Genomic DNA, 24,591 nt, shown 5'->3' with positions numbered 1-24,591 from the left:
TAGCCGATGTGGTCACTTTAAAAAGGGCCTATTTGGTGCGATGCACCCATTTTAATAGTCTCGCAGCTCGATGAGAGCTTCAGCTTCCCTCTCTTGCTCTAGTACTGTGTCTTGTCAGCTCTTGTACTACAGTGCACCTAAATACAGTGTGTTGTTTTTCTTATGCAAACAATATGAACGAATATATATGTGATTTTAAAACAGTTCTAAGGGGACTAACAGGGAAAAGCAACACCTGTTTCCCCCCTTCTGAGACAGGGTTTCACCGTGTAACTCTGGCTGCTTTGGAACTGGCTTTGTAGACCAGGCTGGCTTCAAACTTAACAGAGATCCACCTGCCTCTGCCTTCCAGGTGCTCAGATTAAAAGAGTGCATCACCATGCCCAGCTTACTTTGTTGTTGTTCTTGAGACAGGGGCTTTTGTCACCCAGGCTGGCCTCAAGTATGTAGGGAAGATGACCTTGACCTTCAGAACCTTTTGCCTCCTTGATTTCTGGCATTACAGGTGTGAGTTCCACATCTAGTTTTATGCAGTGCTGAGAACTGAACTCAGGACCCCACCCGCACTCCCCTCCCCTGAACCCCCCTCAGCTCCCCCCTACACCCCTCCACCCCACACCAGGGTTTTTGTATGTAGCCCCGGTTGTTTTGGAACTTATTATGTAGACCAGGCAGGCCTTGAACTTGGAGATCCACCTGCCTCTGCCTCCTGCATGATGGGACTAAAGGCCTGGCTGGACCCAAGGCTTTTTTTTCATGCTGGGTAAGCACTACCAGCTAAGCTGCAACTCCAGCCCACAATTTTTCTTAACCTTACTCTCACCTTAAGAAAATAAACACACTTTATACAAAACAATGGGTCACCTTATGGCGTTTTCATACATGTACATAACACACTTTGATCTTACTTATCGCTCTGTTACCTTGCCTTGTGTGTCCCCTCCCCCACATTTGTCCTCTAGTACAGGCTGCTATTTCGAAGCATTATTTATTTATTTATTTATTTTATGTTTTTCTCCAGCTCTCACAGTAGTTAGTAGGCTTATATAATTTCTGTCCTTTGGTTTATGTAGCCCAGATTGCCTTTAGACTCCTCTTGCCTTTTCCTCCCAGGTGCTAGGATTATAGATGAATGCCACCGTGCTTTGCTCCCTGGGTTCTATCAAAATGACATCATCACTTTGGATAATGACTACAGAAGTCAGCTTTCCCAGAGTGAAATGGATGAGTGTCATTGACATTTGTTCTTTTTCATCCTCCATTCTGATCTTTAGTTATTAGATGCCTTATGCTTTCAAATGATGTACTTAAGTCTTGATATTAAATTTTTAATTTTTATTTTAAATTTAAATTTTATTTAAGTTAAAACTATTATTTCATGTGTGTAGGCACAAGGTGAATGTGTGTAGAGGTCAGAGGACAATTTTAAGAAGTTAGTTTTTCTCAGGTCCTCAGGCTACATCATTAAGCCGCAAAGCACATTTACTCACTGAACTATCTTGCTGGCCCTACCCAAGCCATGAGGTTTTTGTTTTTATTTTTTGAGACAGGGTTTCTTTGTGTTAGAAGAAGCTTTAAGCTTCTAACTTTAAAGAGGGCTTTGTTAAAGTAGTATTGGGTGAGATGAGAAAGGGAAGCTTGAACCCAAACAAGACTTGTAGAAAACACCATCTTTGCCGTATTAGATTTGGTCGCTAGAGATGAGTTGCTGGAAAGTAGTAAGTGCTTCTTCATTTTGGGATTACCTACCAGGGTTATTTGATAGTGTTCTGGAGAGTTTTAGTTGATGAAATGTGGGAATGTGTTAAAATGACCCTTACTGTTCATTTCAGGTATCTAAGGTGTTTGTTTGCTCATTCATTCATTTGAAATAGGCCCTTGCTAAATAGTTCAGACTGGCCTGGATCTTTCTTTTTTTTCTCCTCAAGACAGGGTTTCTCTGTGTAGCCTTGGCTGTCCTGGACTTCCTTTGTAGACTAGGTTGGCCTTGAAGTCACAGAGATCCACCTGTCTCTGCCACCCGAGTGCTGGGATTAAAAGTGTGCGCCCACGCCCGGCTGACCTGGAACTTGTTAAGTTGTCCAGGTTTACTTAGGTCTTGAAATCTCTCTTCTTCCGTCTTTTGGATTACTGGCACACCATGCCTGGCTGTAATTAAAAAAAAAAAAAAATTTTTTTTTTTTTTTGAGACAGGGTTTCTCTGTGTTACAGTCTTGGCTGTTCTGGACTTTCTTTGTAGACCAGGCTGGCCTTGAACTCACAAAGATCCAACTGTGTCTGCCTCCCTAGTGCCGGGATTAAAGGCGTGTGCCACCACAGCCTGCTTGTAATTTTAAAAATTGCATTCATTTATCATGTTATTTATTATTGTACCATGCACCATGGTACAAGTGTGGAGGACAACTTGAGCGAGTCAGTATTACCTTGTGGGTCTGTGGGCTTAAACTTGGGTCACCAGGATTTGCAACAGATTTCTTTCTTCACTGGATGATTTCCCTGGCCCCTCGCTATAACTCTTATATTTTTATTAAGTAATGGATTGGTGGGAACATAGAGTGGACAAATCCGTGCTGCTCGTTTAGAAGAGTGGCGTCATTAGGGTTGGTGAGATTGCTCAGCTGGTAAAAGTGTTAGCTGCCGGGTCTGATAACCTGAGTTCAATTCCTGGGACCAGCATGGTAGAAGGAGACAGCTGGCTCTTGCAATTACCCACTGTCCTCTACATGCAAGCGGTGCCTGTGTGCGCATGCACACACAGAATAGATAATAAATAATAAAAAGAATGGAGTTAGTGTTTCAAAACTGTGTGTATGAAGTTCAGGTTGGCAGCATAGGTATGGGGAGCAGGAAGACACTGTTCTAGTTCCTTCAGGAAATCTTGTTTAGGTAGTTGTATGTCTCTTAACTTGACAGAGTTTCTCCGTATAACCGTCCTGGAGCTCACTTTGTAGACTAGGCTGGTCTTGAAATCACAGAACCTGGTCTACCTCTGCCTTTCTAGTGCTGGGATTACAGGCTTGTGCTACCACGCCTGCACTTCTCTTCCTGTTAATGTCAAGGTTTCTTTCACATGCAGGTGTGAATATTGAATATTCTATTTTATGTATATTATTCACTTAAATTTTTTTTTTTTTTTGGTTCTGCAGATTATATCTAGGGTCTTGTGCATGCATGTTAGTCGGGGATTCCGCCACTGAGCTATCTGTATTCCCTTTGTATGCTCGTTTGTATCAGTTCTCTACTTTGCCTTCTCTTTGAAATTTGAAAATGCTAACTAGGTTGAAAACTGTTGTAGAGCTGAGACTTCGGGCTGGAGAGCACTGACTGCTCTTCCAAAGGACTTGAGTTTAATTCCCAGCACCCACATGGCAGCTCACAACTGTCTGTAACTCCAAGATCTGACATTTTCACACAGATATACGTGCAGGCAAAATACCAATGAACAGAAAGTAAAAACAAATAAACGAGAACTGAGATTTTATTTAATTTTTGGTGAAACTGAACAGTTTGGTTTTTAGTAAATACCCGTTGAATGATTATAGAAGGTAGTATTGAGTCTATAATAATATGACATTTGAAATTACTGACTGGGTAGGCGTGCGGTTGACAAAAGTATATAGCTGAGTGGTTTTGGTACATACCTTTAGTCATAGCACTTAGGAGGCAGAGGCAGGAGGCCCTCTGAGTTTCAGGCTATCCTGGTTCATATAGGGAGCTCCAAGATGGGGCTACATAGCAAGACCTTGTCTCAACAAACCAATACAAATCTGTGTCTGTGAGCATGTGCGTGTGAGAACACAGAGGACAAAACGGGCATTTAATTGGAGACTCTACATTCATGGACAAAGACGGATAGACTAGTTTGTAGCTCTAATTCTGTGTAAACATTGAAGGGTGACACCTCTAATCTGAGATGGTTTGATCTGATCTGGAGAAGGGCACTGGTTTTAGTTTGTATATTCTTTTTGTTTGCCTGGATTTTTTGAGACCGGGTTTCTGTGTGTAGCCTTGGGTATGTTGGAACTCACTCTAGACCATGCTGGCCTCTAACTCAGAGATCTACCTGCTTGCCTCTGCTTCCTGAGTGCTGGGATTGAAGGCCTGCCCCCCAACTCCTGGCAGTTAGTATTTTCTTTTCTTTTTTCTTTTTCTTTCTTTTTTTTTCTCTAAATAGGGTCTCTCTGTATTAGCCTTTGCTGTCCTGGACTCGCTTTGTAGCCCAGGCTGGCCTTGCACTCACAGAGACCTGCCTGCCTCTGCCTCCCGAGTGCAGGGATTAAAGGTGTGCGCCACCACTTACCTCTTACTATTTTAAGGTTCTGATTTAAGGGTTAGGGAGATAAGTCAGGGTAAGAACCTTGTTGTACAAGCATGAAGATCTGAGTTTAAATCTGCAGGACCCATAGAAAAGGCTAGTGTGCTTGCACCTATGCCTGTAACCCCAACACTCTGTGGGGTTGGTGGGGTATGGGGGGCTAGGGGGTGGGCAGAGACAGGAATGGCTAGGTAGTTGCAGATTCACTGAGAGACCTTGGCTCCTGGGAGTAAGGCACAGAGCAGGACAACTGACCTGTCATTCTCTGGCCTCCAAGGACAAACCTGTGAGTGGATACACCACCCACCCACCCACCCACACACATACACACACACACTCACACTCCACATACATACACACATCTACACACAGAGACCTACCCACATATCTACACCTATGTACACACATACGTACATACACGCACACAACACACATACACACATATACTACACACACCCCTACACCTATATTCACACACTACACACACACACACACACACACACACACACACACACACACACCCCTATACAAGCACACACATTCACACATACCAAAACAAATTAAAGGAAGAATCTGACTTACCAGGCATGATGACACAAGTCTGATATTCCAATACTCTTAAGAGGTGGAGGGTGAGGCAGGAAGATTGTGAGTTCTGAGTCAGCCATAGTTACAATATGAGACTATGTCCTTCTTTTCCCCAAGCCTCAAACAATTTAATTCATTTTGGGGAAAAACTAAAACAATAAAAATAAATAAAAAATAAAAAAGTTTTTTTTTTCCCTCTGTGAGGTGAATTCTCAATTTCTCAATTGTGGAACAATTCAGTAAGATTTCAGGAAATTGCACGGTGTGGTGGCACACATGTTTAATCCCACCATTTGGGAGGCAGAGGCAGACGGATTGCTGTGAGTTCAAGGCCAGCCTGGTCTACAAAGCAAATCTAGGACAGCCAAGGATACACAGAGAAACCCTATCTTGAAAAACCAAACAATAACAACAACAACAACAAAACAAAATCAAGAAATTGGTTTTTACATTTAAAAAAATTATTTATTTTGATGCATGCATGTGCACATGTGCCACTGTGCATGTGGAGGTCATGGGACAGCTTGCAGGAGTTCATTCTCTTCAACCTTGTAGGTTCCAGGGATTGACTCAGGCTGAGGCCTGGCAGCAAGTGAGCTGTCTCACCAGCCTGAAGCTGCTCTTTTAAAATACAAATATCTTCAGACGAGAGGGTTAACATTTCCTAATAGTGCTCAGACCTCTTGGGGAAACACCTTTTCTAGTTACCTTTCAACCTTTAGGACCACTTTATACAGCTGTTGCTGAGTGTCTGTTATGTGCTGTTGGGGGAGGATTGGGTTTTTTGTTTGTTTGTTTGTCTGCGTAGCCTTGGCTTTTCTAGACCTACTTTGTAGACCAAGCTGGCCTTGAACTTACAGCGGTCTGCCTGCCTCTGCCTCCCGTGTGGGGGCAGTTTTTAAAGTATACTTGAGATGTGGCCCTTATGAGTACGTAATTCTTTCAGAGTGGTGCATTTAGAAGTAGGACCAAGGGTAATAGTTTGAGTATCCTCAGTGTTGACAAGTCTATTTAAAAATATCTTTTACATTTATTTATCATGTGCATGTGGAAGTCAGAGGACAACTTGTGACAATCTTCTTCCACCATGGGGATCCCAGAGATCAAAGTCAGGCTGTCAGGCTTGGTGACAAGTGTCATTACTTGATGGGCTATCTACTGGCTCCTGACAGGTCTTTTTTTAACCCCAAAAGTTTTGATTTTTAGAAGTGCTAAAGACCAATCAATATCAAATAGAGAAAACAGAATAGTTTAATTTATAATTCAGTTAGTCAAAGACATGGGAATGATTTTCTTGGTTGAGTTATTAACTAGCTTTGGAAAAATGCTCTCAAAGAGAAAGCTGGGAATATACTGGGTAGAGGTGACCACATACAGTTAGGCACACTTCTAAGTGTTAGTGAGCAGATCAGGTGGTTGGTTGGATGGATGGACTGAGTAAAGTAAGGGGTAGCTTTGTTTGTGTGTGCTTTGTCAGGGTCTCATTGTGTCTCTAGCTGTCCTGGAACTCTGTGTAGACCAGGCTGGCCTTGAACTGACAGTGGTCTCCTGCCTCAGCCTCCTGGGATTAAAGGTGTGGGCCACCCAGCCTGGCTGGACACTTTTGAACACTGTCAGAGTTCAGAGTGTTGGGACTATTGCTTAATAGTTTGGGGAAGGACGGAAGAGGATGCTGCTGAGATGCTTGTGAGAGAGTCCCTAGGGGTTTCAGAGGGAGGCAGAGGGCTCCAGGCTTCTAGGGCAGCCATAGAGTGAGCCTAGGCACATGACTTTATTCCCAGCAGTTGGGAGGCAGAGGCAGGCAGATCACTGTGGGTTGGCGGCCAGCCTGGTCTACAAAGTGAGTCCAGGACAGCCAAGGCTACACAGAGAAATCCTTTCTCGAAAAACAAAACAAAACAAAACAAAACAAAACAAAAAGATGTTCCACAGTAAGAAATACAAGGCATATTTCAGTTAATATGTGTGTATACAAATGTGTGTATATAAAACAAAAAATTCACAGTACAACCAAAACCATCCTTAACAAGTTGGATTTCCTTATAATAGTATACTTCTTTAAAAAATGTTATTTTATTATTTTATGCGTATAGTGTTTTTGCCTGCATGTGTGTCTGCACCCATGTGTATGCGGTATCCCTGGAGATCAGAAGAGAGCGTTGGATCCTCTAGGATAGAGTTAGAGACAGTTGGAAGCTGGCATGTGGGTGCTAGGGATTACATTAGGTCATCTGAAGGAACAGGCCATGCTCTTAACTGCTGACCCTTCCCTCTAGCGCTTCACCTCTCTTTTTTAAAAGATGGGGTGGCTTACTATGTGTAGTCCTTACTCACTGTATAGGCTAGGCCTTGAATTCAGAGATTTGTCTGACTCTGCTTCCTGAGTGCTGTGATAAAAGACATGTGCTGCTATGTCCAGGAAAATATCCCTGCCTCCCAAAACAAACAAACAAATAAACAAAACCCCCAAAAATCTGGCTTAGGGGTTTGGGATAGGAATCTGATTTCATGTATAAAGTGGGTTTCATGAGTTGCTAAATAGCCACAACCTGTAGTTTAAGTAATTCATGAGTAGAGTATATTATCCTTTAAAGCGGGAATAGTTAGTTTTGGTTGGATGTAATGTGGGGACTAAGTAGGTAGTTTGTATTTGATGTGAGTGAGCATTGTGCTTTGTAAGCAAATAGAAGCTGGGTTTTTGTCTTGGCTCTCAGACTTAACCCAGTCTAGGATTGTAGAGAATAATTTCCTTTCCTGAACCTCCACTTTCTCATCAGGAAATTGGTAATCATGTACCTTTCTGATGAAGGTTGTAGAGATTTGATTAAAATGTTAGCATATCATTGAAGTATGTTAACATATCATTAATGTATAGCTATTGAATTTTGAGAATTAAGTCAAGAACTATATATTAGACAAACTGACTGACTTACTTCTTCCTTCCCTTTTTTTCTTCCCTTACAAGCTAGGCAAGTGCTCTACCACTGAGTTATGTCCCTAGACATGTGTTTAACCTGCCAGTAGCTATGCCGTACAGCTTGGGGCAGTGTGGTAGTACCATAAGCTAGCAGAGGAGCTGAAGCTCAGAAGGGCTTGAGTTAGGTAGCAGTAGGGTTGGAGATGAGAGGATGGGACGGGATGATGGCAGTGGAGAGCCTGGGTGACAGCAGCTGAAACTGGATTTTATTTTTGGGTAGCATACTGGGTGCATTACAGCAATTTAATCATTTGTTGTATGATTAAATATGCAAACCGGGATGGATTGTAAATAGAAATAGCAGTGAGTAGGATATGAGGAGGGATTAGATTACAGGCTATTTTTGATGGTCTGTCAGAATTTACTCAAGAATCTTTGTACACTTAAACTATGCAAGGTTTTATGGTAGGCAATGAAAGGATACATCTATGTTTATGAATGCATAAACCATTTTCTTCAGGAGTTTATCTAGGGACAAATTGTTTGACAGCTTTGATCAGGCTTTGGAGGAATTGGAGTGTAGCTTAGAACCTGAAGGCTAGGGATGACATTACACACGCGATGACGAGAGCGACAGAAGTGACGACTTCGGGTGTGTTTAGGGCTTGGTGGTTTAAATCAGCTGTAGTTAAGGTTCGTGCTGAGGACCAGAAAGAAATAAAACTAGAAAACAATACCAGGGAGAGCTCAAAATCCAGACAAAAATGGTTTAAAGCATTTTATTTAGTAGATGGCTACCTCCTAGCTTGATATGTAGGTGGTTTCTAACATTTCTTACATTTCCATAAGGTCCCTCTCCCTGTGTGCCACCAGGGAGTAGGGAGATGTCTCCTCCAAACCACAGTAATTATTCTAATCTCTGTTGTAACAGAGCAGTTCTGTGGGACTTTAAACTTTTATTTATTTATTTGTTTGTTTGTTTTTGGTTTTTGGAGACAGGGTCTCTATTTGTTAGTCTTGGCTCTCCTGGACTCTCTTTGCCACCATGCCCATCTTGAACTTCTCTTTTTTCTTTTTCTTTTTGGGTTTTCCAGACAAGGTTTCTCTGTGTAGTCCAATTTACAGAGATCCTCCTGCCTCTGCCTCTGGAGTGCTGAGATTAAAGGCGTGCAGCGCCACGCCCGGCTGGACTTCTTATAAACAAAGTCATACCTATGTCTGTTTTCCTTTGCTCAAAATTATGGCAGTGAGATCCATTTCTGTTGCATATAGCAGTAATGTATTGGTTTTCACTGCCTCCTGTGTCACTGTTCCACAGTGTATTTACCCATTCTACAATTGTTGGACAGTTGAATAGTCTATGCTTTGAGGACCTTGAAGGAACTTGAATACGACTTAAGATGCAGTGGGGAACCATTGATGAAATTGTGTTTTCCCCGATAAGTTTCGATGAGGGAAGTAAGAGGGGTTTGAGGATGGAGTCCTGTGTGATGGAGGCGTTACTGGAAGACATTTACAAGGCTGTGGCCAAGTGTGAAGCGCTGAGGATGTAAGTTGGCAGTAGTGCTAGTGGGAATAAAAGGTGACTGAAGACTGATGCTGCTAACTGAAATAAGTTGCTTACTTAGCACTGTTTCAGTGTCTTAGGACATTGGAGCAAGTGTCGGGGTCACACACCTGTAGTCCCAGCACTAGAGTGGCTGAAGTAGGAAGATGCAATGAATTTGATACCAACACAGTGGATTCAGAGACACCCTGGGCTATACAAGGAAATCTAGTCTCAAAACAAACAAAAGGAAAACAAAACAAAACAGAAACATAAAGGAATTATCTAGAGGAATTAAAATTACTGGATGTAGAGCCACAAGGCCCAACAGAGACGTGAGAATACATGTGTGGGTTGGTAATTGACACTGCTACTGGATTTGGCAGGACAGTCACTGATGGTTATACAAAAATTTGGACTGAGCTGGTCTGTGATATTTAATCCCTGTGTTCGGGAGGTAGAGGCAGGCGATCTCTTGAGTTCAAGGCCAGCCTAGTTGACAAAGTGAGTTCCAGGACATCAGTGGCTACAACAGAGAAACCCCGCCTCAAAAATAAATAAATTAATTAAAATTAAATTAAAATAAAAAAAGAAAGAAAAGAAAAAACTTGGATTGATAATTTAAGTGTTAATTGAAGCACTGTATGGGGGTTGAGAGGTAGCTGAGTGGTTAAGAGCCTTGCCTGCTCTTCCAAAGGAGCCAGTTCGATTTCCAGGACCCACATAGTGGCTCACAACTGTCCATAACTCCAGTCCCAGGGTATCTGTCACCCTCGCTTCTCCATAGGCACTGCACACATGTGGTGCACAGGTATACACAAATATAAAAACACCCATACACATACATAAATAAAACTTTTTTTTCATCTTTTTATTTATTTATTTTTGGTTTTTCTAGACAGGGTCTCTCTGTGTTAGCCTTGGCTGTCCTGGACTTGCTTGGTAGACCAGGCTGGCCTTGAACTCGCAGAAGTGATGGATGTAGGGATTGTATTGAGTTAACTTTAAGAAGGATGAATACCTTCTTCTGAAACTGGAGGCAACAAGTAACAGATGGGTGAAGGGAGATACAGCATTTTAGAAGCTGAAGAGGATTATAAATGCCAAAGGTATGATCTGAGAATTTCATGGAAGGACTTGAGTACTTGACTAGGATTAAACATTTAAGTATGGAAATGATTTAGATTAGTTGATGGGATGAATAGTTATATTTAGGATAAATCATGGAAGATTTAGTGGCTTTCTGCTGATGCTTTTAATACCCAGTGTGTGAGTGTGAAGAAAACAGGTGAGGGTGGTCGCTCTCAGCTCTCAGGAGATGCATAGTAAGGATAGGAGACAGCGACGCTCTGAGGAGGGTGGTACTGAAGCGCCTGCTAGCTTCACGGTGTGTGCGGAACACGTGAGCCTAAATGCCACTACAAAGTAGGGGTGAAGCCAGGCACATGCTTGTGACTCCAGCACTCAGTAAGCCGAGGCAAGAAAACAGACGTCTCTATGTTTTATAGACTTTCTGTGTTGTGGGCTTTGCCATTATGAAGCACATTGAGTTGCTGGGCTGTTTTCCAGTATGTATGTGTGGATTGCTGACGGGTGGATTCTTGAGGAAATGAGGAGGGAACTGAAGAAAGTTCTGAGCGTGTTCTTGAACTCACTGACAACAATGTCTATTATAGAACAAAGTGGAATTGAAGTCATTGGAAAAGGACAAGAAAATATTTTAGAGATTGGTGGGTATTGCAGAGGGAATGGTTGAAGTGCATAGTGGGAACTACACAACCTTTTTTTTTCCCCCCCGGTTTTTCTAGACAGAGTTTCTCTGAGTAGCCTTTGTTGTCCTGGACTCACTCTGTAGACCAGGTTGGCCTCGAACTCAGATCCGCCTGTCGCTGCCTCCTGAGTGCTGGGATTACAGGTGTGCGCCACCACTGCCCGGCTTCCACAACCATCTTTAGTGATACAGTAGTAAAAGGAGAAACAGAAAGACACTGTATCATGCTGAAGGAGTAGGAGAATGGTACTTTAGACACAGAAGCAGTGTTTTTGTTTATTTTTTAAAGATTTATTTATTCATTATTATGTATACAGAGCTATGCAGGCCAGAGGAGGGTATCAGATCAAATTATAGATGGTTGTGAGCCACCATGTGGTTGCTGGGAATTGAACTCACAACCTCTGGAAGAGCAGCCAGTGCTCTTAACTGCTGAGCCATCTCTCCAGCCCCTGACACAGAAGCAGTTTATGCAGGAAAGGACAAGTTTGATAGAAGAGGAAGTGGTCACAACAGTCTGCTCAAGAGTTCAAAAAGTCTTAGATTGTTTTTGAGGTATGGGATTGAGAGAAATAGACTTGTTATATTTACCAGTTCTTTGATTTTTCTCTACAAAATAACATTTGTAGAATCATAATTTTTCACATGTAATATATACAGATAAACTTAGCTGAGAGATATGTGGGTTAGAAAGGAAACATTAAACATAAGATAGGAGTATATCAAAGATGAGATAAAAGGTTTTTTTTTGTTAACTGTAGAGCATTGACAAGGCCTCCCCTGTTTTTTCTTTTGTCTTTTTTGAGAGTTTGCCAGCAGTAGTAGCCCAGGCTGGCCTTGAGCTTGCTATCTGGTGGAGGATGACCTTGAACTCTGATTCTCCTGCCTCTCCCAAGAGCTAGCTTTACAGGTTTGTATACTTCATCTGGTTTTATGTGGTACTTGCATCTAGCTACTGAGCCACATCCCCAGCCAGGATATGGACAGGTTAAGTTGATAGAAGCTAGTGAAATCAGTGCTTCTTGGCCTGTGGGTTGCAATCTCTTGACAAATCTCTATCCCCCAAAAATACTCACATTAAAAATTCATAACAGCAGCAAAATTAGTTATGAAGTAGCAACAGAAATACTTTTATGGTTGTGGGTCACCACACCATAAAGAAAGAGTCACAGCATTAAGAAGGTTGAGAACTGCTGAGTTAAAGTAGATAGGCTGGAAATGAACGAGAAGGTCAGAGAGGACCGGAATATGATGAAAATAGTGAGGAGGAGAGAGCAGAGCAGCTGCATGAGAGCAGACGGGAAGACGTACTAGTGCTACCTAGGAATGCATACAGTGACGTTAGCACAGCTTAGACAGAGGAGGGCCACCCTGCTGAGGAACCTAACCGTCTCATGCCTTCTACCTCATATATATTTTCTCTCCCTCTCTCTGCTTCCCTCCCTCCCTCCCTCCCCTCCCTCCCCCTCCCTCCCTCTCTCTCAGCTTTTAAATGAGAGCCAGTCTTCTTATTCTTCCTGAAATTGCAGTGCCTGTCTGTGAACCACCCTCCTATCCAGTGGCTGAGACCGTGCATTCCATACCTCACTTACGTCATGCATTCTCTCAGTTTTAGGAGTTTGCTTTTCTTATTTATTACCAATGTATAGATGCCTCCCTCACACAATTCTAAATATGTTTTCTTGGCTTATTCTGTTTCTTTAATTTTTTTTTATAATTTTGTACATGTATATTTTAGTCTTCTATATTGAACATCTCTGAAGGCATTGACTTGCTAATCTCAAAGACAAAATATAATTTAAATGGAAACGTTGCCACCTAAATCCTTTATCTTCTTCCATACACTTACCGTGATTGAGGAAAGATATTTAAGACCCAGGCCAGGCTTCTATCTCTGCTCCCAAACTCAGCCCGTCCAGATCTGTACTCATTTTTTTTTTTGTCACCTTTTTATTTTACTACCAAGGATACGACTCTTTAAAGAAAGTGCTTATTAGTGTCTGTGTGCATGTAGAGGTTAGAGGCAGACTTTGTCTCCACCGTTCTGTGGGTTTTGGGGATGAGTGCTTCAACTGACTTTTTAGAATTGTTTGTTTTTCGAGACAGGGTTTCTCTGAGTAACACCGTTGGCTGTCTGGAAGTCAGAGCTGTAGATTTAGCCGTGAACTCCCAGAGATCCACCTGCCTCTCTGCCTTCCTCCAGCTTAGATAAAAGTTTTAAAGATTGATGTTAAGTTTTTGAGGGCAATGTTGAGATCTAGTGGTGGAATGCTTTTCTAGAATTCCTGCCCTTGGTTTGATTCTATCCCTAGCACTACCAAAGGGGAAAACAAGGGGAGGGGGGCGAGACATACCTAGAAAATGGATTTAAAAAAAAAAAAAGACTCCTCTCTGGAGTAGTTTGTATGAGCATGAGCATGTTAGTTAAGCTTGGAAATACTAACTTTGAGAGAAGGGAACAGAGCAGAAAAATAAGTGATGGAGGAGACTATGAATTATTTAGCAGGAGCTGGTACAAATTATAAAAGTTAAATTTGGTGAGATTTTGAATAGCAGAGCGAGAGTGTTAATGGAAGAGACTTAGGAAACTTGCTAGGTAAAAACTTACAAAGTAAATGGAAAGATGGGTTACAGAAAAATTTCCTACAGAAAAATACAGTTTTTATGTTAAAACCAGAGGGAGGGAAGACTAAAATGAGCAAATTAAGGGATTGAGAAGTAAGAGTAAAAGCAAGGACCAAAGTTACTGAAAAGTTTCCTATTTAAGCTGTGTTCTACCATGTGCCTGGTTGCTTCTGAGGACAGGCTGCGGTCTGTAAGGGTGCAGGGTTTTATCAAAGCTCCTGAAGCCTCACAGTTTTCATTTTAGACACCCGGGAGTAGGGAGTCTTCAAGTCTCCTGGGCTTTTGGAACCCTGGACAGATTGGGGAGCCTGGCCGACTGAGCCAATCAGCCGAGGCGAGCACAGCCATGCGCCCGCGGGACCCACGCGCTCGCAGCCAAGGCCCCTTGGCGGCGGTCAAGCGAGCTAAGTGAGCCGGGAGGAGGAGCCTTTTGTGTGGAGCGCGTGCGCCTGAGGCCTCTCTGCGTTGCTTCCGGATCGGCGGGGCCGCTCTGCCAGTGTTCCTCCGTGCGGTGTCGGCCAGGGGCCAGGGGCTGCTGCTTCTCCTGTTGTCTGCACTGTGCTTGCAGCTTTATGGTTCGTGAGAAGGTCAGGCCGGAACTCGTTTTACAAGACAACCTAAAAAAAACAGAACTTGGACTTAGGCAGAATTTGTGCGCCGCAGTCCTTACGTGGACTGCTCGTAAGACCTGCATGGCTAGTGGTGAGACCGCTCCTGAGGCCTTTCCAGGATTAGGCTGTGGGGCAAACTTCTGCTCTCCAGACTGTGAAGTGCTTTTTACAGTTACAGAGAACGGCTGCTTGTGTAGTGGCCTCAAAACTAAAGTTAGGAAATGCAAACTGGAAGCTCTCCCCTCCCGCTTGCGTTTAAGGCTTTTATATAATTATGACTTGTTCAATTTTTCATATAGAACTTAGAAAAATCGGGCATGATTTAAAAAAGACTCACTAGAACCATGATAAAAGTACCACATGGTTTGGAAATGTCGAGTTTATGAAATGTTACTATAAGTAAGTTATACAGAAGCTTAGAACTAATAAATCTAAAAACATGTTTGCAGTCGTCTTTTGGGTGTCAGGGCAGCCCCTGTCCTCTGCATTTCTGGATAGCAGTATCAGCATGGTAGGCGTGTGGAGCCTCAACCCGAGTGAGCACTGCTTGAGATTACCCGAGTGTTTAGCTGCTGGGAATAGACTCTGGGTCTCTTATTCCCAGTCTGGTGACCTATCCAAGAATAGACTAATGAAACTGGCTATTTATCTGTTTGGAGGGAAATATGGCTGAGCTGGTTTTATAGTAAGCATTAAAAAGCTAAGAAAGTGAATGTGGCAATATTTAGTTCATTGTTGAAATGTGTTAGCTTTAGTGTAATTTATTTTCCTTTTTTTTTTTTTTTAACATAAAGGCCTTGAGAATATTCCTTAGTGTTACTTCCTTTTATGGGATTTATGCTGCATTTATATTTGGTTAAATAGATCGATGTAGATGCTGTGGCATTTAACTGGGTGGATGTGTTTTTCATGTGGATATTCTTAGTGGTTACAAGTAACTTGAATGCCTTTAAAAATGCCAAGGAGAAGAGGAGTTGTGTTAATAGTAATCTCAGTTTAGTACTTGCCAGCCTGGCTGTTGACAGGACCGTGATGCCAGAACTCAGGGGGCTTGAGGCAGGAGGATTGCCGCTTCCAGGCGAGTCTGGGCTACATAGCCAGGCTGTCTCAAAATAAAAAAGGAAATAAAACCTTTGGATCTCTTTATTGAGGATGCTTAACAAGGTACACAGAAATATTTATGAATGTCTCCTACAGCTTTTAAAAACACATAAGATATTTAACTTTAAAAATTTCAATTTTTAATGTGTATCTGTGTTTTTCTTGCCTGCATGTCTGAGTGCTGGAGGCCAGAGGCAAGGGTGCAAGATCCTCTGAACTCGAGTTACAGCTGATTGTGAACAGCCATGTGGGTTCTGGAAATTGAGTCTGGGTCTTGTGGTAGAGTAGCAACTGTTCTTCACTGTGGAGCCATCTCTCAGCCTCTCTCCCACAGCTGGATAAGCTGGTATTCTCTTTTTTTTTTTTTGGTTTTTCGAGACAGCGTTTCTCTGTGTAGCCTTGACTGTCCTGGACTTACTTTGTAGACCAGGTTGGCCTCGAACTCACAGCAATCCGCCTGCCTCTGCCTCCCGAGTGCTGGGATTAAAGGCGTGCGCCACCACGCCCGGCTAAGCTGGTATTCTCATTTCCACACTGGCCCTACAACAGCATTTGCTTAATGGTCTTTTCGAGTGTTTTGAGGCAGGGCTTCTCTGGGTGATGGGCCTGGCTGTCCCAGAACTCACTCTGTAGACCATGCTGCCATCTACCTGCCTCTGCCTCCCCAGTGCTGGGACTAAAGGCGTGTGCCACTGTAGCTGTAGTTTAAATTTACGTATTTTATTGAAATTACTTGTAATCGTCACTAAAGGAAAGAGTAGTGTCTGTCTCTGTGTCTCTGTCTCTGTCTCTGTCTCTGTCTCTGTCTCTGTCTCTGTCTCTCTCTCTCTCTCTCTCTCTCTCTCTGAGACAGGGTTTCCCTGTATAGCCTTGGCTGTCCTGGAACAAGTATCTGTAGGTGAACTGTGTTCATATTGTGTAATCAGTGTATTGTTAAAGGAGGAAGTATCAGCAGGGTTCTTTTTATGTTAAACCCTCATCCCATAGTGTTAAAAAAACAAACAAGCTCATCCCCCACCCACCCAATCAAGAAAACAAACGCGCGCGCGCGCGCGCGCACACACACACACACACACACACACACACACACACACACACACACACACACACACCTCTCCACATACAGACAGTAAAAGAAGGAAAAATACAAGTTATTAATTTAACCTGCTAAAAGTGATTACTTTATATTTAAAACTTAATTGTTCTGTAATTATGTATGATATGTTTGTGGGTACCATGGTATGTATGTGTGAGACCAGAGGACAGCTTTGTGGAGTCAGTTCTTCTCTTCTCCCTTTGCTTGGTTTTTGGGGACTGAACTCAGGTTGTTGAATACAGGAAGTACCTTTACCTAATGAGCCCAAAAATCATCCTATAGAATCACGTTTATTTTACAGAATTGAAATGCATGTTAGGAAAAGAAAAAACAAGAATAACTATTGTTAATACTTTGGTTTGTAGATGGAATGGCTTTTTTACATTTTTATTAACTTTTATTGTGGATAAATTTTAATAGAGGCAAGCAAAATCTTAGGAACTCTACAGTTAGCAAATTTTGGCCGTTCTTGTTTCATATAGCCTTCTACCCTCTTGTTTTTTCCTTTAGGATTTTATGTGTTTACTGTGTGCACGTGAGTGTATGGGTGCATATGCTTTTACATCAGCAGAGGCTGGATGAGGCTGTTAGAGCCATTGGAGCTGGCGTTAATAGGTTATTTGCGGCTTTACATAGATAGGTGTGTTGGGATCTGTACTCCAGTCTTAATGATTCTGCAGCAAACACTTAACTACTGATCCATCTCCCTATCTCTCCTTTTGTCTTTTGTTTATTTACTTGGTGTGTGTGCTAGCTTGCGTGCGTGCTTGCACTGGAGCATACACACTCATTTTCCTGGTTTACCTGTTGAGGTCAAAGGACAGCTTCTAAGAGTCAGACCCTTCCACCACATGGTCCCCAGCATCACAGTCTCGGGTCCATAGGCTTGGCATGCAAGTGCCTTTCCTTGCCCAACCTGCTGGCTCCATAACTCTTACTATTTTTAGTATAACTTTATTTTGAAAAATTATAGGAAGTGTCAGATTAGTATAGAAGGCTGTGCAAGTGGGCGTGGTGGTTCACACCTTTAATTCCAGCACCAAGGAGTCAGAAGTGGACTTATCTCTGTGAGTTTGAGGCCAACTTGGTCTACATAGCAATTTCCAGACCAGCCAGGGCTACAAATTGAGACCTTATGTCTCAAAAAATAAAAACAGAAAAAATGTTGTGTTTCTTACATTCAGACATCTTTTAAGTTACCAAACTTAGAAAGTTGACAGTGGTTCTTGACTGTTAACAGTACTACTGAATTTGTAGTTTTCACAAATTTTAGACACACACCTTAATTGTCTATGTATAATTTTGTGCTATCGTTTTTCTCGTGTTGAAATTTATATAGCTACTACTGTGAAGATACAAAACTCAGGTTACTACAAAGGCCATCCTCCTGCCACACCCTGAAACAGTCCCTTCCCAAGGTTGCTCCCTGACCCCTGGCAGCATGTCCCCTAGTTCTATGGTTTTCTCCATTTCTAGAATGGTATGTAGTTGAAGTTAAAGATAGTTTGTGTAACCTTTCACCTGTTGATGGACTCCTTGTGTGTGGTGTGGGTGTGCGCGGTGTCTGTACGTGTGTGTACGTGCTGAAGCCAGAGGGAGGAGTAGCACTCTTGGTCCTCTTTGTCCCATTTTGGTGAGACAGGGTCTCTTGCTGAACCTGGAGCTAGGCTGGCGGCCAGCAGCCCTTTCTCCACCCGTCCCCAGTGCTGGATTGCAGGCACACCTGGCCTTTCATGCGCGCTGGAGCTCTGAGCTCAGTTCTTTGTGCGTACAGAGCTCCTTATCTGCTGAGCCATCCCAGAGCCTTGAAGGATGGTCAAGATTTTGCATTGTAAACCAGGGGCTAGTGAAAATTTGTGCTGGAAATGTTAGGATTTTATGAAAATAAAAGTTTTTCTGCCAAGCTTGGTGGTGCATGCCTGTAATCCCAGCAATCTCAGGGAGGTGGGTCTCTGAGTTTGAGGCCAGCCTAGTCTACAAAGTGACTCCAGGACAGCCAAGGCTATACAGAGAAACAAAACAAAACAAAACAAAAAAGGTTTTCTTCCCCACTTCCCCTTAAAAAATAGGTGTCCAAGGATGAGATTGCTGAGTTGTGTGCTAAGTGTATGCTTAGTTACTTGGTGTGATGGCTAATGATTTTGATCATCTTTTTATGTTTTCATTTTGCTTAGCTTTTTCCTCCTTCAGTGAAATGCTTGATATCTTTTGCTCAGTCAAAATAATTTTCTTATTTATAGAGTTGTCATTTAAGAATTTTTTGGTTTTTTTTTTTTTTTTTTTTTGAGACAGGATTTCTCTCTGTAGCCCTGGCTGTCCTGGAACTGACAGTGATCCGCCTGCCTCTGCCTCCCAAGTGCTGGGATTAAAGGTGTGCACCACACTGCTTGACCTATTATGTAGACTTGGAATCAATGACTAGTAATTCCTGTTTATTTAGATATTTCCTGTCATTTGTGAAACGCATTTTAGTCACCATTGAGTTTTCTTTGAACATATTTGAGGTATTTCTAACATACCATGTAACTCATCTATTTATAACAGATTGATAGGGGTTTTAGTATAGTCACAGAGCTATATGGCTGTCACCATACTCAATTAAAGTATTTAGAATATTTTCATTACCTTAAAAAGAAACTGTCCTTATTTCCTTTTCTGCTTAGCCTCTAGAGGTCGCTCACCACACTTCCTGTTGCTAGGAGTTTGCCTGCTTTGGACATTTCATTCATCCATTGCTTTTTCAAGGGGGGGAGCTGAAGGAGGGTTGGCTGTCCTGGAACTCTATATAGTCCAGGCTAGCCTCAAACTTAGAGATCCGCCTGCCTCTGCCTCCCCTAGTGGTGGGATTACAGGTGTGCGCCACCACGCTTGGCTCTTGTTTTGAACATTGTAATGGAATCAAAGTGGATGATTTTGTATGTCTTGTTTATTACGCTCTTACATGATGTGAGATGTGTCAGTAGTTGATTACTTAATGGATTAATTGTAACCGATATGAATATACTACATTTTGTCTGTTAACTGATCAACACTTGGGTTGGTTAGACTTTTTAGGTATTTTGAATAATTATATTTTGACTTATGTGTCCTTTTCATTTATGGGTTTTTTTTCTCCTTTTTTGTTTTTGAGACAGGATTTCCCTGGATAGTCCTGACTGTCTGGACTCAGTTTGTAGACGAGGCTGGCCTTGAACTCACTGAGATCCGCCTGCCTCTGCCTCCCAAGTGCTGGGATTATAGGCATGCACCACCATGTCCAGCCTATTTTTGGTTTTTCTTTTTCTTTTCTTTCTTTTTGTTTTTTTCGCGACAGGGTTTTCCAGTGTAGCCTTGGCTGTCCTGGGCTTGCTTTGTAGACCAGGTTGGCCTCGAACTCACAGTGATCCGCCTGCCTCTGCCTCCCGAGTGCTGGGATTAAAGGCGTGCACCACCACCGCCCAGCTGTTCTTGGTTTTTCAAGACAAGGTTTTTCTGTGTAGCCTTGGCTGCCCTAGAACTCCCTACGTAGACTAGGCTGGCCTCTAACTAATAGTGATCCATCTGCCTCTGCCTCCCGAGTGCTGGAATTAAAGGTGTGTGGTAACACTGCCTGGCTTGTGTCTCCATTTTTTAAAAGAGGATTTTTTCCCTTTTGTGTACGCTGTGTATATATGCATATTTGCATGTTAGTGGGCATATTTGTGAGCTGAGACTCAAGGTTGATATCTGGGAGCTTCCTGATCACTCTTGCCCCTTAATGTAGGCAAGTTCTCTTAGTCAAACCCAGAGCTCACTACTAGTCTCATTAGCCAGCTTGCTCTGGGACCCTGCCTCCAGTCTTCAGTTTTTGAGACTGAAATTGCAGGTGAGCTACTATACCCATCATTTGCTCTTAATGTGGGTTCTGGGGATCTGACCTCTGTAAGTACTTTGACCACTGAGCTGTGTTCCCCAGATATCTCCCCCTTCCCCTTCTTGGTGAGACAGAATCTCACTATATAGGCTACGTAGGCTTTGCTGGCTTGGCTATGTAGTCAAGGCTGGGCTTGAACTCACAGAGGCCCACCGGCTTCTCCTGGCATTAAAGACATGCATTACCATGCTCTGCTGACAAGAGACTTTAAAAATGGAAGTTTGACAGGTTCTCTACAGCTGAGCTACATCCATAGCCCCTGGTTTTGGTGCCAGCCTTTGCTTTCATTGTTTTGTGTATGTGCCTAGTAGTAGAACAGCTGAGTATTTGTATCGCCTCAATGTTTAGTCGTTTAAGAGAGTGCAGTCTTTTCCAGAGTGACTGTCCTGTTTTACTTTCCCATCACAATGTAGGAAGCCTTCAGTTTTCCCATGTCTTACCAATATCACCCGAATCTCCCATCCTTTCCCCCCAAGTTAGCACTTGCTCCAGACTGAATTCAGTTTAGGATCTTCTTACTCCCAACTTCCCTAGTGCTGGGGTGACAGGGATGTACTATAGTGCCAGGCTAGTAACAGCCTTTTTGATTATAGCATTCTTTGTGAGTGTAAAGTATTACTTAATGACGTGGTATTGTGGAATGTATATTTGGTCTTTATCCATTTCCTGATATGTAACTGCTAAAATGCTTGGAATCTTCAATAAGTTTCTTTTGTATTTATTGAGTGTAGTGAGGTTATAACCCCCTAGCTAGTTCAGGGTGGGGACCAGTCACAGGAAAGAAGAACACGTTTCTTTGAGAAGATCATCATTGGATAGTGGTATGTATAATAATTTATGCTTACGTAGTGAGACCTCCTTTTGAACCCCAGAGAGTTGAGTTTGGGGAGCTTCTGGATAGCTCAACTTGTGGAGGAGGTCCCTGGAACATATTGTGCTGGAAAGGGCATGTAAACAAGGCTGTACTTCCCATACTCTTTATGTGAACATGTCTCATCTGATGGTTATTGGTGTCTTTTGCAATATCCTTTGTAGTAGGATAATAATTGTGTGTTCCTGAGTTCTCTGAGAAGCTCTAGCAAATTAATTGGACCAAAATGAGTTTCATGGAACCCTGATTTATAGCAGGCTAATCACAAGCCTTAAGACGACCAACCTGGGGGCTAGAGAGATGGCTCAGATGTTAAGAGCACTGCCTGTTCTTCCAAAGGTCCTGAGTTCAATTCCCAGCAACCACATGGTGGCCCACACCATCCATAATGAGATCTGGTGCTCTCCTCTGGTGTGCAGGCACCCGTGTGGGCAGAGCACTGTATACATAATAGAGAAATAAATCTTAAAAAAAAAAAAAAAAAAAGAGGACCAACCTGGGAGTGCATAATTAACATGTACAGTGAAGCAGCTTTTCCGTGTCTTAGAGTGCTCCCCCGCCTCATTGCTGTAATGAAACACCATGCCTAAGAACAACATGGGCGAACAGGACCCAGCCCATCAGTAAGGGGAGCCAGGGCAGGAGGAGCTCAAGGCAGCGTATGGATGCAGGGCCTGAAGAAGACGCTATGGAGGAATGTTGCTTACTGGCTTGCTCCTCATGCTTGGCCTGCTTTCCTACACAATCTTGGACCAACTTCCAAGGGGGACACCCTCCTACTGATTAATCAGTCATTAATCAAGACAATACCCCACAGACTTGCCCCACAGGCCAATCATATGGGGACATTTTCTCAATTAAGGCTCCCTTTTCCCAGATATGTTTATGTTTGTGTCAAGCTGACAAAACCAGCCAGCACAGATGCCCAGGTATATCTGCTGCAGAGTTTGGAGAGATCCCTCCCGTACTTCTTGGTGACTGGAGGTCAGAGTCTTTGTGTATTCTGATATGGTTTGTACATACTCCTCTGTAAGTGTTGTCTTTATTTTCCTCCCCCTCCTTTCTTTTTCTTTTCTCTTTTTTCTCGAGACCTGGAATCACTTTGTAGATCAGGCTGGCCTTGAACTCAAAAAAGATCTGCCTGTCTCTGCCTCTCGAGTGCTGGGTTGACAGCCGTGTGCCACCATGGTACTTTTTACCTGATTGTTTTTGTTGATTAGTAGACTCCTTTTAGTTTGATGTAGTCTCACTTAACCTATTTTTCCCTTTTGTTGCATATGTGTTTTGGGGGTCATGTTCAAGAAACCATTGATGTATCATGAAGTTTCCCTCCTCCCCTTTCCCACTGGGAGATTGATGGTTTCAGGTCTTCTATTTAAGCCTCTAAGGGAGGAGGTGGCGGCGGCAGCAGGCATGCTGGGGTTGAACCTACAGCCTTGCCATGATACGGGTGTGCTTTACTGAGCTGCATTCCCAAGCTGCAAGGTTTTGTGTATTAGTTGCATTAAATCTGTAGATGAGTTTGGTAAAGTAGTCATCTTAACAGTACTAAAATTTCTGATCCATAAATACCAGTACATGTTTTGATCTTGCTTAATTCCTTTCAGTCAGGTTTTGTAATTTTCAGTTAAAAGTACCTTTTTGTTAACTTTGTAAGGAAGTACTTTATATACAACTGGCCTTGAACTTTTGAGTCTCTGTCTCAGCTCCTGAGTGTGCATGTGCCTGGAGTATAAATGCACTCCCCACCCCCCCAGGTTTCATGGTGTTGCACACGTTCTGTGCCACTGAGCTTCATCCTTAGCCAGTACAGGAAATATAATAGGGCTGTTTGCTTGTTGTTACTGAGATGGGGTCTGGGAATCCCAAACTGGCCTTGAACTCACTGTGTAGCTGATGATGACCACGAACTTCTGATGCTCTTGCCTCATCTCCTCAAGTGATGGGATCACAGGCGTGCACCACCGTGCCTGGTTTATGTGGTGCTGGAGAGCAAACCCAGGGCTTTGTGCTACCATCTGAGCTGCATTCCCAGCCTGATTCTTGCAGTTGTGTTGCATTATGCAATCTTGTTGACTTTATTGGTCCTAGTATTTTTTATTGGGTTCTTTAGACATGTCTGTCTTCTAGAGCGTGCCACCTGGAGCTGTCTTACTTCCTTTACAATATTAATGACTTTTATTTAATTTTCTTGCTTAATTGTCTAATTACTCTATAACAGTGTTTCTAGAAATGGCAAGCACAGACATCTTGTTTTGTTTTGTTTTTTTTTCTGATCTTAGGGAGAAGCATTTACTATTTCAGCATTAATTATGATGTTAACTGTGGCTTTCTGGTTGACAGTGTTTATTAGATTGCAGCAATTTAATCAGTCTGTTCTCTTTCTTGTGTGTAATGGTGTGAGCATGCAAAGGCAGTGGATTGTATACATTTTTTCACATCACTTGAGATGATTTGTTAAAAGTCATGCTCTGACCTCTAGTTCTTCATTGTTTTGATGTTGTGTATGTCTTAAGTTTTTTTAGGGGGGAGTGGGGTTGCTATGATAAAACACCATGATCAGAAGCAACTTGGAAGGATTTATGTCATCTTACAGCTCTCAGGTCACTGAGGGAAGTCAGAGCAGGAAGTCAAGGCAGGACCCTGGAGGAAGAAACTGAAGCAGAAGCCTTCGAGGAGTGCTGCTTAGTGTCTTCATGACGTGCTCAGTCTGCTTTGTTAAACAGCTCAGGCCGCCTGCCCGGGTGGCACCTTCTCCTCTAGACTGGGCCTGTGTGAATCAGGACCATGCCCTATGGACCCGAGCCTCGGGCAGTCAGGGTTTAATTCAGTATGTGTAGGTTTGTGTCAAGTTGACAGAAACAAACCAGCACAGCTTATTATTACATTGATTATCAGTTTAAACCAACCTGGCATTTCTGAGATGACTTTTGTTTGGCTGTGCTGCATAATCCTTGTGATGAATTTTTCATCTGTATTCATAAGTGATATGACCTGTCTTGTCTTTTTTTGAGGCGGGGGAGGGGGGATGGTTTCTGAGACAAGAGTTTTTCTGTATAGCCTTGGTTGTCCTGGACTCACTTGGCTTGCCTTGAACTCACTGCCTTCTTTTCACCCCAGAGTGCTGGGATTAAAGGCTGCACCACCACTGCTCAGCGACTTGTCATTCATGTGGTGTATTTGCCTTGTTTTGATATTTATTTATTTGGAATTTTGAGGTAGGGTCTCTCTGTGTAGCCTTGGCTGTTCTGGAACTCT

General features: G+C 42.7%; 1 protein-coding gene across 8 annotated transcripts in view; it reads left to right on the top strand.

Annotated features, from left to right (window-relative positions):
* ZNF148 (zinc finger protein 148) overlaps positions 1 to 24,591 on the top strand; it is a 116,769-nt gene that overhangs the window by 2,482 nt on the left and 89,696 nt on the right. The window contains exon 1 of one of the 8 annotated variants that reach the window (XM_084802123.1): positions 14,222 to 14,349. The exons of the other annotated variants lie outside the window; for them this stretch is intronic. The gene's annotated coding sequence lies outside the window, so the exon portion shown is untranslated. Of the gene's footprint in view, positions 1 to 14,221; positions 14,350 to 24,591 lie in introns of those variants that run through there. 8 annotated transcript variants of the gene reach the window in all.

The sequence above is a fragment of the Acomys minous genome (assembly GCF_964271855.1).
Source record: "Acomys minous genome assembly, chromosome: 11".
NCBI lineage: Eukaryota > Metazoa > Chordata > Mammalia > Rodentia > Muridae > Acomys > Acomys minous.
Note: the sequence above shows the minus strand (reverse complement) of the source record. Positions and strands in the feature narration are given on the sequence as shown.